The sequence below is a fragment of the Bos javanicus genome, chromosome X (assembly GCF_032452875.1).
Source record: "Bos javanicus breed banteng chromosome X, ARS-OSU_banteng_1.0, whole genome shotgun sequence".
NCBI classification, from domain to species: domain Eukaryota; kingdom Metazoa; phylum Chordata; class Mammalia; order Artiodactyla; family Bovidae; genus Bos; species Bos javanicus.
The window spans coordinates 39,258,377-39,273,345 of record NC_083897.1 but is presented as its reverse complement, the minus strand read 5'-3'; the positions used below and the strand labels follow the sequence as shown (position 1 = coordinate 39,273,345).

The 14,969-nt window shown below is 40.3% G+C and overlaps 1 pseudogene; it reads right to left on the bottom strand.

Moving 5' to 3' along the window:
- Positions 1 to 14,270: 14,270 nt before the first annotated feature.
- On the bottom strand, positions 14,271 to 14,746 carry LOC133242249 (synaptophysin-like protein 1; annotated as a pseudogene).
- Between the last annotated feature and the right edge of the window lie 223 nt (positions 14,747 to 14,969).

Sequence of the window (14,969 nt, the reverse complement as noted above, 5' to 3'; positions counted from 1 at the left end):
AGTCTCCTTTGCCCAAGCAGTCCGCTTGCTGAGAAGCCTCACCTACTGTCACCATTCATCTCCCCTTCATTTTATGGCACAGCTCAGATGCCTCTTAGTTCTGGACCTCTTTTTAATAACCGTCTCAGTCCAGTTCACACTTAAGACAATGGAACATCTCTGACAGGATGACAGCCTTGGGTTGCTGACCATGACCTTGCTGGGTATGCAAGGAAGGCAGGACAGCCCCAACCCAGGTATTCATGTGCATGCACACACATACATACAAATGGCCTTTGATAGGCAGGGGTGCAAAGATAGGGGGTTCCACCACTTCCAGGCAATTAAATGGGGGTCTGGCAGCACAGGGGTGGTGACCCAGGGAGGAAGGAGAACCTTCTTGGGTGGGACAGGACAGGGTGTGGGTCTATAGGGGTTGAGGGAGATCCTAGGTGATGTGATAACAACCCATTGACTTTCCCATCAGAGGAGGGGTTCCCGAGAGAGCAGGGGTACAAGAATCTATCAGGTAAAAGATGATGCCACACTGGTAAAAGGCAGCCTAGGGTGAGTGCCTAGGGATACTTCAGGGTATTGATTAGATGAACGGGCTTCCCAGGTGGCTCAGTGGTAAAGAATCTGCCTGCCAGTGCAGGAGATGCAGGACATGTGGATTTGCTCCCTGTGTCAGGAAGATCTCCTAGGCGAGGAAATGGCAACCCACTCCAGTATTCTTGCCTGGAGAATTCTACGGACAGAGAAGCCTGGTGGATTGCAGTTCAGGGGGTTGCCAAGAGTCAGACACAACTTAATGACTGAACATGATTAGATAGATGGCAGTGGAGAGAGTAGGAGGCTGTGGGAAAAGACTGTCATTGAAACAATAAAGGAAGAAGAGGGAAGCATTGGGAAGTGGTAGAAATAGAGTGAGGTCAGCTGGGGCTGGCTGGGTCCAGGTCCTACAGGACATCTGGATTTAGGTGTCTGCACTGACTTGAAGCTCAGAAATTCAAGAAAGACGTTCAGTATCTGGCAAAGAGATCCTTGCTGATTTAACCATCAACTTCCTTGAATTTATACACTCAGGCCCTATCACCACTTAGCCTTAGTTGTAAAAGATAATGCCTAATCTGTTTCAAATATATTTACTCTATTCCAAACAAATCTTCTCTGATTCAAAAAGGTGCAGGCCTTGACTGATAACCACCCAGAAGTGTCTGTGCCAGGTGGGATTGTGATGTGCTGGGCCATGTGAACACGGCCTGGTGTGGGTGTGTGGTTTCTGTGTTTACCCACACATGTGCATGTACACACATGTACTTGGAAGAAGTAAAAGAGCAAAAGATGCTCCTGTGATAGTGATGAAACACTGCTGAAGCAAACTCTCACTTGTCCTCTAGAGGAACACCTGTCCAGGTGCGATGAGCATTATGCGTGCAACTTAGAAAGGATTGCTTTTTGGCAGCGGCTCAAAGTGACAAAGTCAGGCAGAGCTGTGCCACCTTGCCCCCCCCCAATGGTTAGCCTGGGCCCCAAGGCTCAGGAACCTGAGAGACACCATGATGGAGCTTCTAATTGCATCAAGAAAAGGTGCTAATTAGCAGCACTTTCAAAGGAAACATCAACCTCAAATGATTTAAACAGGCTAACTAAAACTGGCAAAATAGGTCACTTGGGGACTAATTAAAATTTTTTCTAAACAATATCTGACTATGTTTCTTAATTTTTTTTTATTACAAATGTAACCCACAGTGACTGTCAGAGACAGAGAAAATATAGGCAAGTGTGGAAAATAAAAAAAAAAAGAAAAGCAATCATCCCACTGCTAAAGATAACCATGATGAAAATGGCAGTATATGTGAGGATGAAATGACCTATTTTGTGCTTATTTTTGAGCACAATGCCTGGAACATGGTCAGGCAGTCAGTTTAGTCACTCGCTCAGTCATGTCCTACTCTTTGTGACCCCATGGACTGCAGCACACCAGGCCTCGCTGTCCATCACCCACTCCCAGAGCTTGCTCAAACTCACGTCCATCGAGTCACTGATGTCATCCAACCATCTCACCCTGTGTTGTTTCCTTCTTCACCTGCCTTCAACCTTTCCCAGCATCAGGGCCTTTTCCAATGAGTCAGTTCTTCACCATCAGATGGCCAAAGTATTGGAGTTTCAGCTTCAGCATCAGTCCATCCAATGAATATTCAGGACTGATTTCCTTGAGGATTGACAGGTTTGATCTTCTCTCAGTCCAAGGGGCTCTCAGGAGTCTTCTGCAACACCACAGTTCAAAAGCATCAATTCTTCGGCAGTCAGCCTTCTTTATGGTCCAACTCTCACATCCATACATGACTACTGGAAAAACCATAGTTCTGACTAGATGGACCTTTGCTGGCAAAGTAATATCTCTGCTTTTTAATATGCTGTCTAAGTTGGTCATACTGTTAATGGGGTTCTCAAGGCAAGAATACTGAAGTGGTTTGCCATTCCTTTCTCCAGTGGACCACATTTTGTCAGAACCCTCCACCATGACCCATTTGTCTTGGGAGGCTACACACAGCATGACTCATAGTTTCATTGAGTTAGACAAGGCTGCAATCCATGTGATCAAATTGGCTAGTTTTCTGTGACTGTGGTTTTCAGTCTGTCTGCCCTCTAATGGAGAAGGATATGAGGCTTATGGAAGCTTCCTGATGGGAGAGACTGACTGAGGGGGAAATTGGGTCGACTGAAAGATGAATTCCCCAGGTTGGTAGGTGCCCAATCTGCTACTGGAGATCAGTGGAGAAATAACTCCAGAAAGGAGGAAGAGATGGAGTCAAAGCAAAACCAATACCCAGCTATGGATGTGACTGGTGTTGGAAGTAAAGTCCAATGCTGTAAAGAGCCATATTGCAGAGGAACCTGGAATGTTCCTATGAATAAAGGCAAACTGGAAGTGGTCAAAAAGGAGATGGCAAGAATGATCATCGACATTTTAGGAAGTAGGGAACTAAAATGGACTGGAATTGGTGAATATAACTCAGATGACCTTTATATCTACTACTGTGGGCAAGAATCCCTTAGAGGAAATGGAGTAGCCATCACAGTCAAAAAAAAAAAAAAAGAGTCGAAAATGCAGTACTTGGATGCAGTCTCAAAAATGACAGAATGATCTGTGTTCATTTCCAAGGCAAACCATTCAATATCACGGTAATCCAAGTCTATGCCCCAACCAGTAATGCTGAAGAAGCTGAAGTTGAATGGTTCTATGAAGACCTACAAGACCTTCTAGAACTAAAACCCCAAAAAGATATCCTTTTCATTACAGGGGACTGGAATGCAAAAGTCAAGGGATACCTGGAGTAACAGGTAAATTTGGCCTTGGATTACAGAATGAAGCAGGGCAAAGGCTAACAGAGTTTTGCCAAGAGAAAGCACTAGTCATCATAAACACCTTCTTCCAACAACACAAGAGAAGACTCTACATATGGACATCACCAGATGGTCAATACCCAAATCAAACTGATTACATTCTTTGCAACCAAAAATGGAGAAGCTCTATACAGTCAGCAAAACGAGAATGGGAGCTGACTGTGGCTCAGATCATGAATTCCTTATTGCCAAATTCAGACTTAAATTGAAGAAAGTGGGGGGGGGGGGAAACACTAGATCATTCAGGTATGATCTAAATAAAATCCCTTACAATTATACAGTGGAGGTGAGAAATAGATTCTAGGGACTAGACTTGATAGACAATGTGTCTGAAGAACTATGGACAGAGGTTCATGACATTGTACCGGAGGCAGGGATCAAGTTCATCCCCAAGAAAAAGAAGTGCAAAAAGGCAAAATAGTTGTCTGAGGAGGCCTTACAAATTGCTGTGCATGGAGGAGAAGTGAAAAGCAAAGGAGAAAAGGAAAGATATACCCATTTGAATGTAGAGTTCCAAAGAATAGCAAGGAGAGATAAGAAAGCCTTCCTCAGTGATCAATGCTAAGAAGTAGAGGAAAACAATAGAATGGGAAATACTAGAGATATCTTCAAGAAAATTAGAGATACCAAAGGACATTTCATGCAAAGATGAGCTCAAATAAAGGACAGAAAAGGTATGGACCTAACAGAAGCAGAAGATATTAAGAAGAGGTGGCAAGGGGGGAGGAGCTAAGATGGTGGAGGAGTAGGACGGGGAGAGCACTTTCTCCCCCACAAATTCATCAAAAGAACATTTAAAAGCCGAGTAAATTCCACAAAACAACTTCTGAATGCCGGCAGAGGACATCAGGCACCCAGAAAAGCAACCCATGTCTTCGAAAGGAGGTAGGAAAAAATATGAAAGATAAAAAAAAGAGACAAAAGAGAGAGGGACGGAGCTCCATCCTGGGAAGGGAGTCTTAAAAAGAGAGAAGTTTCCAAACACCAGGAAACCTTCTCACTGCCTAATCTGTGCTGAGCCTTGGAAGCACAGAGGGCAACATAATAGGGAGGAAAAATAAACAAACAATTAAAACCTGCTGATTACGAGCCCTACGGTAACTCCCCCAGCAGAGAAGCAGCGCAGACGCCTGCACATGCCACTAGCAAGCAGGGGCTGGGCAGGGAGGCACAGCGCGGGCTGCAGCGCTTAGAGTAAGGATCTGGCCTGAAAACCCCGAGCACTATCTGAGCAAAATAATTTGGGCTAGCAACCAGACTGTGGGATATCTACCACGCGAAAAGCCAGCCCTAACCTAAGACACCACCAGGCCCGCGCACGAACAAAGGACTGAACAGAGATAGCCGGCTACAGACCATCCCCCTTCAGTGACAGGCAGCCAGAGCCGGAAGGGGGCAATCGCAGCCCCAAAGAGACATTATCTACAAAACTGTAAGCAGGCTTCTTTGCTAACTAAAACTTCTTGGGGGTCTGGACGGTCAACATGCGCCTGAGAAGGTGCGCCAGTTGTACACCTAGATAACCGAGTGGCGGGGAGGCGATAAGTCACAGCAATCGCGCGCGCCAAACACCTCATCACCTGAGCTGCTCGGACCTGGGAAGGGCAAAAAACGCAGGCCCAACCGAGTCTGCACCTCTGAGGACTACTTGAGTGCCAGAACCTGAGAGGCTTAGACGTGGGAGGTGCAGGCAGCCCAGGGCCGGCCATGGATGGTTCCCGGCGGAGCAACCTAGAGCCTGAGCAGTGTGGGCAGGGAGGCTACAAACGCCGTGAGCGGGGGCAGGCCCAGTGTGGCTGAGGCACTGCGAGTACACGCCAGTGTTATTTGTTTGCAGCGTCCCTCCCTCCCAACAGCGCAACTGAACAAGTGAGCCTAAAAAAAAAAAAAGTGTCCACCACCATCCCCTTTGTGTCAGGGCGGAAACCAGACACTGAACAGACCAGCAAACAGAAGAAGCTATAACAGAGGGAACTGCCTTGGAAGCTACAGGCAATAGATTAAAACCTTGTGGTTAGTACCAACTACATAGGAAGGGGCCTATAGATCTTGAGAAATATAAGTCGGACCAAGGAACTAGCCGAAAATGAACTGACCCAACAATACCCACAAAAAAACCAGAGAAAGTCCTAGATATATTTTTACTATTTTTACGATCATTCTTTCTTCTTTTTTTTTTAATTTTTTAAAAAATTTTAAGTCCTCTATTATTGCTTTAGTTTTAATTTTACAACCTACTATTACTTTGCAAAAAAAAAAGACCCTATTTTTTTTTAAAGCAAACTTCATATATATATTTTTTATAATTTTTGTGACCTTGTTTTTTTTTTCCTTCTTTTCTTTAACATTGTATTTTTGAAATTCCAAACTCTACTCTAGATTTTTAATTTTAGCTTTTTGGCATTTGTTATCAATTTTGTACCTATATATTTTTTTATAATTTTGTGACTTTTTTTCTCTCTCTCTTTCTTTCTCTTCTTCTTTTATATAGCATTGTATATCTGAAATTCCAAACTCTACTCTAGATTTTTAATTTATGCTTTTTGGTATTTGTTATCAATTTTGTACCTATATTTTCTTTATAATTTTTTCCTCTCTATTTTCATTAATATTTTCTTTATAATTTTTGTGACTTTGTTTTTGTTTGTTTGTTGTTTGATTGTTTGTTTTCTCTCTTTCTTTTTCTTCTTTTTTTTAACATTGTATTTTTGAAGTTCCAAGCTCTAGATTTTTAACTTTTGCTTTTTGGTATTTGTTATCAATTTTGTACCTACATTTTCTTTATAATTTTTGTGACTTTGTTTTTGTTTTTTTTTCTCTCTCTTTCTTTTCCTTCTTCTTTTCTTTAACACTGTATTTTTGAAATTCCAAACTCTACTCTAGATTTTTAATTTTTGCTTTTATGTATTTGTTACCAATTTTGTATCTTTAAGAACCCAGACTTCAGTACCCATTTTTTACTAGGGAATGAGATTACTGGCTTGACTGCTCTCTACCCCTTTGGACCCTCCTTTTTCTTCACCAGGTCGCCTGTGTCTCCTCCCTAACCCCTCTCTACTCTACCCAACTCTGTGAATTTCTGTGTGTTCCAGATGGTGGAGAACACTTAGGGAACTGATTACTGGCTGGATCTGTCTCTCTCCTTTTGATTCCCCCTTTTATCCTCCTGGCCACTTTTGTCTCCTTCCTCCCTCTTCTCTTCTCTGTATAACTCAGTGAACATCTCTGAGTGGTCCAGTTGTGGAGTGCACATAAGGAAGTGATTACTGGCTAGCCCGCTCTCTCCTCTATTGATTCCACCTCATCTCATTCGGGTCACCTCTAACTCCCTCCTCCCTCTTCTCTTCTCCATGTAACGCTGTGAATCTCTCTGGGTGACCCTTACAGTGGAGAAACTTTTCATCTTTAATGTAGATGTTTTATCAATGGTGCTGTATAGAAGGAGAAGTTTTGAAACTACTGTAAAAATAAGACCAATAACTGGAAGCAGGAGGCTTAAGTCCAAACCCTGACTCCAGGGAACTCCTGACTCCAGGGAACATTAATTGACAGGAGCTCATCAAACACCTCCATACCTACACTGAAACCGAGCACCACACAAGGGCCAACAAGTTCCAGGGCAAGACATACCAAGCAAATTCTCCAGCAACACAGGAACACAGCCCTGAGCTCCAAGATACAGGCTGCCCAAAGTCACCCCAAAACCATAGACATCTCATAACACATTACCCAGCAGGTAAAGGAACAGGATAAATGCCCAACAAACCAAACAAAAGAGGAAGAGATAGGGAATCTACCTGATAAAGAATTCCGAATAATGATAGTGAAATTGATCCAAAATCTTGAAATCAAAATGGAATCACAGATAAATAGCCTGGAGACAAGGATTGAGAAGATGCAAGAAAGGTTTAACAAGGACCTAGAAGAAGTAAAAAAAGAGTCAATATATAATGAATAATGCAATAAGTGAAATCAAAAACACTCTGGAGGCAACAAATAGTAGAAAAACAGAGGCAGAAGATAGGATTAGTGAATTAGAAGATAGAATGGTAGAAATAAATGAATCAGAGACGAAAAAAGAAAAACGAATTAAAAGAAATGAGGACAATCTCAGAGACCTCCAGGACAATATTAAACGCTACAACATTCGAATCATAGGGGTCCCAGAAGAAGAAGACAAAAAGAAAGACCATGAGAAAATACTTGAGGAGATAATAGTTGAAAACTTCCCTAAAATGGGGAAGGAAATAATCACCCAAGTCCAAGAAACCCAGAGAGTCCCAAACAGGATAAACCCAAGGCAAAACACCCCAAGACACATATTAATCAAATTAACAAAGATCAAACACAAAGAACAAATATTAAAAGCAGCAAGAGAAAAACAACAAATAACACACAAGGGAATTCCCATAAGGATAACAGCTGATCTTTCAATAGAAACTCTTCAAGCCAGGAGGGAATGGCAAGACATACTTAAAGCAATGAAAGAAAATAACCTACAGCCCAGATTATTGTACCCAGCAAGGATCTCATTCAAATATGAAGGAGAAATCAAAAGCTTTTCAGACAAACAAAAGCTGAGAGAATTCAGCACCACCATACCAGCTCTCCAACAAATACTAAAGGATATTCTCTAGACAGGAAACACAAAAACGATGTATAAATTCGAACCCAAAACAATAAAGTAAATGGCAATGGGATCATACTTATCAGTAATTACCTTAAACGTAAATGGGTTGAATGCCCCAACCAAAAGACAAAGACTGGCTGAATGGATACAAAAACAAGACCCCTACATATGCTGTCTACAAGAGACCCACCTCAAAACAGGGACACATACAGACTGAAAGTGAAGGGCTGGAAAAAGATTTTCCATGCAAATAGGGACCAAAAGAAATTAGGAGTAGCAATACTCATATAGATATAATAGACCTTAAAACAAAGGCTGTGAAGAGACAAAGACGGTAACTACATAATGATCAAAGGATCAATCCAAGAAGAAGATATAACAATTATAAATATATATGCACCCAACATGGGAGCACCGCAATATGTAAGCAAAGGCTAACAAGTATGAAAGGAGAAATTAACAATAACACAGTAATAGTGGGAGACTTTAATACCCCACTCACACCTATGGATAGATCAACTAAACAGAAAATTAACAAGGAAACACAAACTTTAAATGATACAATAGACCAGTTAGACCTAATTGATATCTATAGGACATTTCATCCCAAAACAATGAATTTCACCTTTTTCTCAAGCACACATGGAACCTTCTCCAGGATAGATCACATCCTGGGCCATAAATCTAGCCTTGGTAAATTCAAAAAAATTGAAATCATTCCAAGCATCTTTTCTGACCGCAATGCAGTAAGATTAGATCTCAAGTACAGGAGAAAAACTATTAAAAATTTCAATATGGAGGCTGAACAACATGCTGCTGAATAACCAACAAATCACAGAAGAAATCAAAAAAGAAATAAAAATTTGCATAGAAATGAATGAAAATGAAAACACAACAACCCAAAACCTGTGGGACACTGTAAAAGCAGTCCTAAGGGAAAGTTCATAGCAATACAGGCATACCTCAAGAAACAGGAAAAAAGTCAAATAAATAACCTAACTCTAGCTGGGCACTAGCAAGAAGCATAGCGAGACCCCGTCTCTTTAAAAAAATAAAAAATAAAATAAAAAACCTAACTCTACACCTAAAGCAACTAGAAAAGGAAGAAATGAAGAACCCCAGGGTTAGTAGAAGGAAAGAAATCTTAAAAATTAGGGCAGAAAAAAATGCAAAAGAAACAAAAGAGACCATAGCAAAAATCAACAAAGCCAAAAGCTGGTTCTTTGAAAGGAGAAATAAAATTGACAAACCATTAGCCAGACTCATCAAGAAACAAAGGGAGAAAAATCAAATCCATAAAATTAGAAATGAAAATGGAGAGATCAAAACAGACAACACAGAAATACAAAGGATCATAAGAGACTACTATCAGCAATTATATGCCAATAAAATGGACAATGTGGAAGAAATGGACAAATTCTTAGAAAAGTACAACTTTCCAAAACTGGACCAGGAAGAAATAGAAAATCTTAACAGACCCATCACAAGCACGGAAATTGAAACTGTAATCAAAAATCTTCCAGCAAACAAAAGCCCAGGTCCAGATGGCTTCACAGCTGAATTCTACCAAAAATTTAGAGAAGAGCTAACACCTATCGTACTCAAACTCTTCCAGAAAATTGCAGAGGAAGGTAAACTTCCAAACTCATTCTATGAGGCCACCATCACCCTAATACCTAAACCTGACAAAGATCCCACAAAAAAAGAAAACTACAGGCCAATATCACTGATGAACATAGATGCAAAAATCCTTAACAAAATTCTAGCAATCAGAATCCAACAACACATTAAAAAGATCATACACCATGACCAAGTGGGCTTTATCCCAGGGATGCAAGGATTCTTCAATATCTGCAAATCAATCACTGTAATACACCACATTAACAAATTGAAAAATAAAAACCATATGATTATCTCAATAGATGCAGAGAAAGCCTTTGACAAAATTCAACATCCATTTATGATAAAAAAAAAAAAACTCTCCAGAAAGCAGGAATAGAAGGAACATACCACAACATAATAAAAACTATATATGACAAACCCACTGCAAACATTATCCTCAATGGTGAAAAATTGAAAGCATTTCCTCTAAAGTCAGGAACAAGACAAGGGTGCCCACTTTCACCATTACTATTCAACATAGTTTTGGAAGTTTTGGCCACAGCAATCAGAGCAGAAAAAGAAATAAAAGGAATCCAAATTGGAAACGAAGAAGTAAAACTCTCACTGTTGGCAGATGACATGATCCTATACATAGAGAACCCTAAAGACTCCACCAGAAAATTACTAGAACTAATCAATGATTATAGTAAAGTTGCAGGATATAAAATCAACACACAGAAATCCCTTGCATTCCTATACACTAATAATGAGAAAACAGAAAGAGAAATTAAGGAAACAATTCCATTCACCATTGCAACAGAAAGAATAAAATACTTAGGAATATATCTACCTAAAGAAACTAAAGACCTATATATAGAAAACTATAAAACACTGGGGAAAGAAATCAAAGAGGACACTAATAGATGGAGAAATATACCATGTTCATGGATTGGAAAATCAATATAGTGAAAATGAGTATACTACCCAAAGCAATTTATAGATTCAATGCAATCCCTATCAAGCTACCAACGGTATTCTTCACAGAGCTAGAACAAATAATTTCACAATTTGTATGGAAAGACAAAAAACCTCGAATAGCCAAAGGTATCTGGAGAAAGAAGAATGGAACTGGAGGAATCAACCTGCCTGACTTCAGGCTCTACTACAAAGCCACAGTCATCAAGACAGTATGGTACTGGCACAAAGACAGAAATATAGATCAATGGAACAAAATAGAAAGCCCAGAGATAAATCCACGCACATATGGACACCTTATCTTTGACAAAGGAGGCAAGAATATACAATGGATTAAAGACAATCTCTTTAACAAGTGGTACTGGGAAAACTGGTCAACCGCTTGTAAAAGAATGAAACTAGAGCACTTTCTAACACCATACACAAAAATAAACTCAAAATGGATTAAAGATCTAAACGTAAGACCAGAAACTATAACACTCCTAGAGGAGAACATAGGCAAAACACTCTCCGACATACATCACAGCAGGATCCTCTATGACCCACCTCCCAGAATATTGGAAATAAAAGCAAAAATAAACAAATGGGACCTAATTAAACTTAAAAGCTTCTGCACAACAAAGGAAACTATAAGCAAGGTGAAAAGACAGCCTTCAGAATGGGATAAAATAATAGCAAATGAAGCAACGGACAAACAACTAATCTCAAAAATATACAAGCAACTCCTACAGCTCAACTCCAGAAAATAAATGACCCAATCAAAAAATGGGCCAAAGAACTAAATAGACATTTCTCCAAAGAAGACATACAAATGGCTAACAAACACATGAAAAGATGCTCAACATCACTCATTATCAGAGAAATGCAAATCAAAACCACTATGAGGTACCATTTCACGCCAGTCAGAATGGCTGCAATCCAAAAGTCTACAAGCAATAAATGCTGGAGAGGGTGTGGAGAAAAGGGAACCCTCTTACACTGTTGGTGGGAATGCAAACTAGTACAGCCACTATGGAGAACAGTGTGGAGATTCCTTAAAAAACTGGAAATAGAACTGCCTTATGATCCAGCAATCCCACTGCTGGGCATACACACTGAGGAAACCAGAAGGGAAAGAAACACGTGTACCCCAGTGTTCATCGCAGCACTGTTTATAATAGCCAGGACATGGAAGCAACCTAGATGTCCATCAGCAGATGAATGGATAAGAAAGGTGTGGTACATATACACAATGGAGTATTACTCAGCCATTAAAAAGAATACATTTGAATCAGTTCTAATGAGGTGGATGAAACTGGAACCTATTATACAGAGTGAAGTAAGCCAGAAAGAAGAACACCAATACAGTATACTAACGCATGTATATGGAATTTAGAAAGATGGTAACAATAACCTTGTATACGAGACAGCAAAAGAGACACTGATGTATACAACAGTCTTTTGGACTCTGTGGGAGAGGGAGAGGGTGGGATGATTTGGGAGAATGGCATTGAAATATATATAATATCATATATGAAACGAGTCACCAGTCCAAGTTCGATGCACGATACTGGATGCTTGGGGCTGGTGCACTGGGATGACCCAGAGGGATGGTATGGGGAGGGAGGAGGGAGGAGGGTTCAGGATGGGGAACACATGTATACCTGTGGCAGATTCATTTCGATATATGGCAAAACCAGTACAATATTGTAAAGTTAAAAAATAAAATTAAATTTTAAAAAAAAGAAGAAGAGGTGGCAAGAATACACAGAAGAACTGTACAAAAATGATCTTTAAGACCCAGATAATCACGATGGTGTGATCACTCACCTAGAGCCAGACATCCTGGAATGCAAAGTCAAGTGGGCCTTAGGAAGCATCACTATGAACAAAGCTAGTGCAGGTGATGGAATTCCAGTTGAGCTATTTCAAATCCTAAAAGATGATGCTGTGAAAGTGCTGAACTCAATATGCCAGCAAATTTGAAAATTTCAGCTGTGGCCACAGGACTGGAAAAGGTCAGTTTTCATTCTAATCCCTAAGAAAGGCAATGTCAAAGAATGTTCAAACTACTGCACAATTGCACTCATCTCACATGCTAGCAAAGAAATGCTCAAAACTCTCCAAGCCAGGTTTCAACAGTACATGAACCATGAACTTCCAGATGTTCAAGGTAATTTTAGAAAAGGCAGAGGAACCAGAGATCAAACTGCCAACATCCATTGGATCATAAAGAAAGCAAGAGAGTTCCAGAAAAATATCTATTTCTGCTTTATTGACTATGCCAAAGCTTTTGACTGTGTGGATCACAACAAACTGTGGAAAATTCTGAAAGAGATGGGAATACCAGACCACCTGACCTGCCTCCTGATAAATCTGTATGCAGGTCAGGAAGCAACAGTTAGAACTGGACATGGAACAACAGACTGGGTCCAAATAGGAAAAGGATTATCTCAAAGCTGTATGTTGTCACCCTGCTTATTGAACTTATATGCAGAGTACATCAGGAGAAACACTGGGCAGGAGGAAGCACAAGCTGGAATCAAGATTGCCAGGAGAAATATCAATACCCTGAGAAATGCAGATGACACCACCCTTATGGCAGACAGAAGAACTAAAGAGTGTCTTGATGAAAGTGAAAGAGGAGAGTGAAAAAGGTGGCTGAAAACTCAACATTCAGAAAACTAAGGTCATGGCATCTGGTCCCATCACTTCATAGCAAATAGATGGGGAAACAATACGAACAGTGAGAGACTTTATTTTCTTGGGCTCCAAAATCACTGCAGATGGTGACTGCAGCCATGAAATTCAAAGACTCTTGCTCCTTGGAAGAAAAGCTATGACCAACCTAGATAACACATTAAAAAGCAGAGACATTACTTTGCCAACAAAGGTCTGTTTAGTCAAGGCTACGGTTTTTCCAGTAGTTGTGTATGGATGTGAGAGTTGGACTATAAACAAAGCTGAACACCGAAGAACTGATGCTTTTGAACTGTGGTGTTGGAGAAGACTCTTGAGAATCCCTTGGACTGCAAAGAGATCCAACTAGTCCATCCTAAAGAATATCAGTCCTGAATATTCATTGGAAGGACTGATGTTGAAGCTGAAATTCCAATACTTTGGCCACCTGATGTGAAGAACTGACTCACTGGAAAAGACCCTGACGCTGGGAAAGATTGAAGGTGGGAGGACAAGAGGCCGACAGAGGATGAGATGGTCGGATGGAATCCCCGACTCAATGGACATGAGTTTGAGTAAACTCCCAGAGTTGGTGATGGACAGGGAGGCCTGGCATGTTGCAGTCCATGGGGTTGCAAAGAGTCAGACATGACTGAGAGACTGAACTGAGTGTATGTTCCAATAGAGATTTTCTTACTATTATGATATGACAATAAAACTGTTTTCTGAGTGAAGATATACATTAAGGCTTAAGGTGTAAACACTTTGGAGGGAAAACAATGTAGTGAAGAATTTACTGTTCATTTAAAAATGTATATCATCTCATAATAGGTCCCTGAATTTTAAAATTCACATGTGAGAATATGTTTACATCTTGAATTTGTAGGAAAGGCACAAGTTTTATGTAACAAAGCAGAAAAATTTTAAACCCATCAATTTATTGAAAAAACCATTACTTTTTTTAGAAACAAAAAGTGCTTCTTAAGATGTTGACAACAGGTCATGGTATAGACACTTATTTCATAGATTGGACTTCTCCCTTCAATTATATTCCAGTTGGAGGAGGAATACCTCCTTGAGAAGTAGAATTATTTGGTGGACTGTGAAAGCTGGTCTCCTTGTACACAAACCATGCATTTCCTCCCCAAAGTAGCATATTCAGAAAGCCAAAGATCACAGATACATTTAGGCATCCCATATTAGTCACAGACAAAATGACACATCACTTCTTGAAGATTACAAGGCTTAAGTTCCTGGACAATATAGTGACTGGTAGCTATTTTAGTATCTTTAAGATCTTTAACCCAAGTTGAAGTGCACACCAACCACAAAAAGTGGCAACAATAGTAATTACAAAGTCAGTCATGGAAAGCTTTCAACTATCATGATGCAGGTTTGTTTAACCAACATAGAGCAGAAGAGCAGCAATGCAGTACAGGAAGACAAAGACTGCAAAAGTAACACAGAACTATGCGAAAGAGTAATCTCCAATAAGGACATAATTTTACCAATCGACATTACAGACATTTACACCTTGAGGCGTCTGAAACAATGCTTCATCCAAAGTGAATGGATAACCAAAAGTAGCTGGAATCGTTCTAGTCTCAGAAAGAGACTCTAGAGAGTCTAGAGTCGTTCTCGTCTCTAGTCTTCAGGCATAAGACCCTTGAATTTCTGTTTTGCCCTTACAACCTCCGCAGGTAGCAAAGGCAAA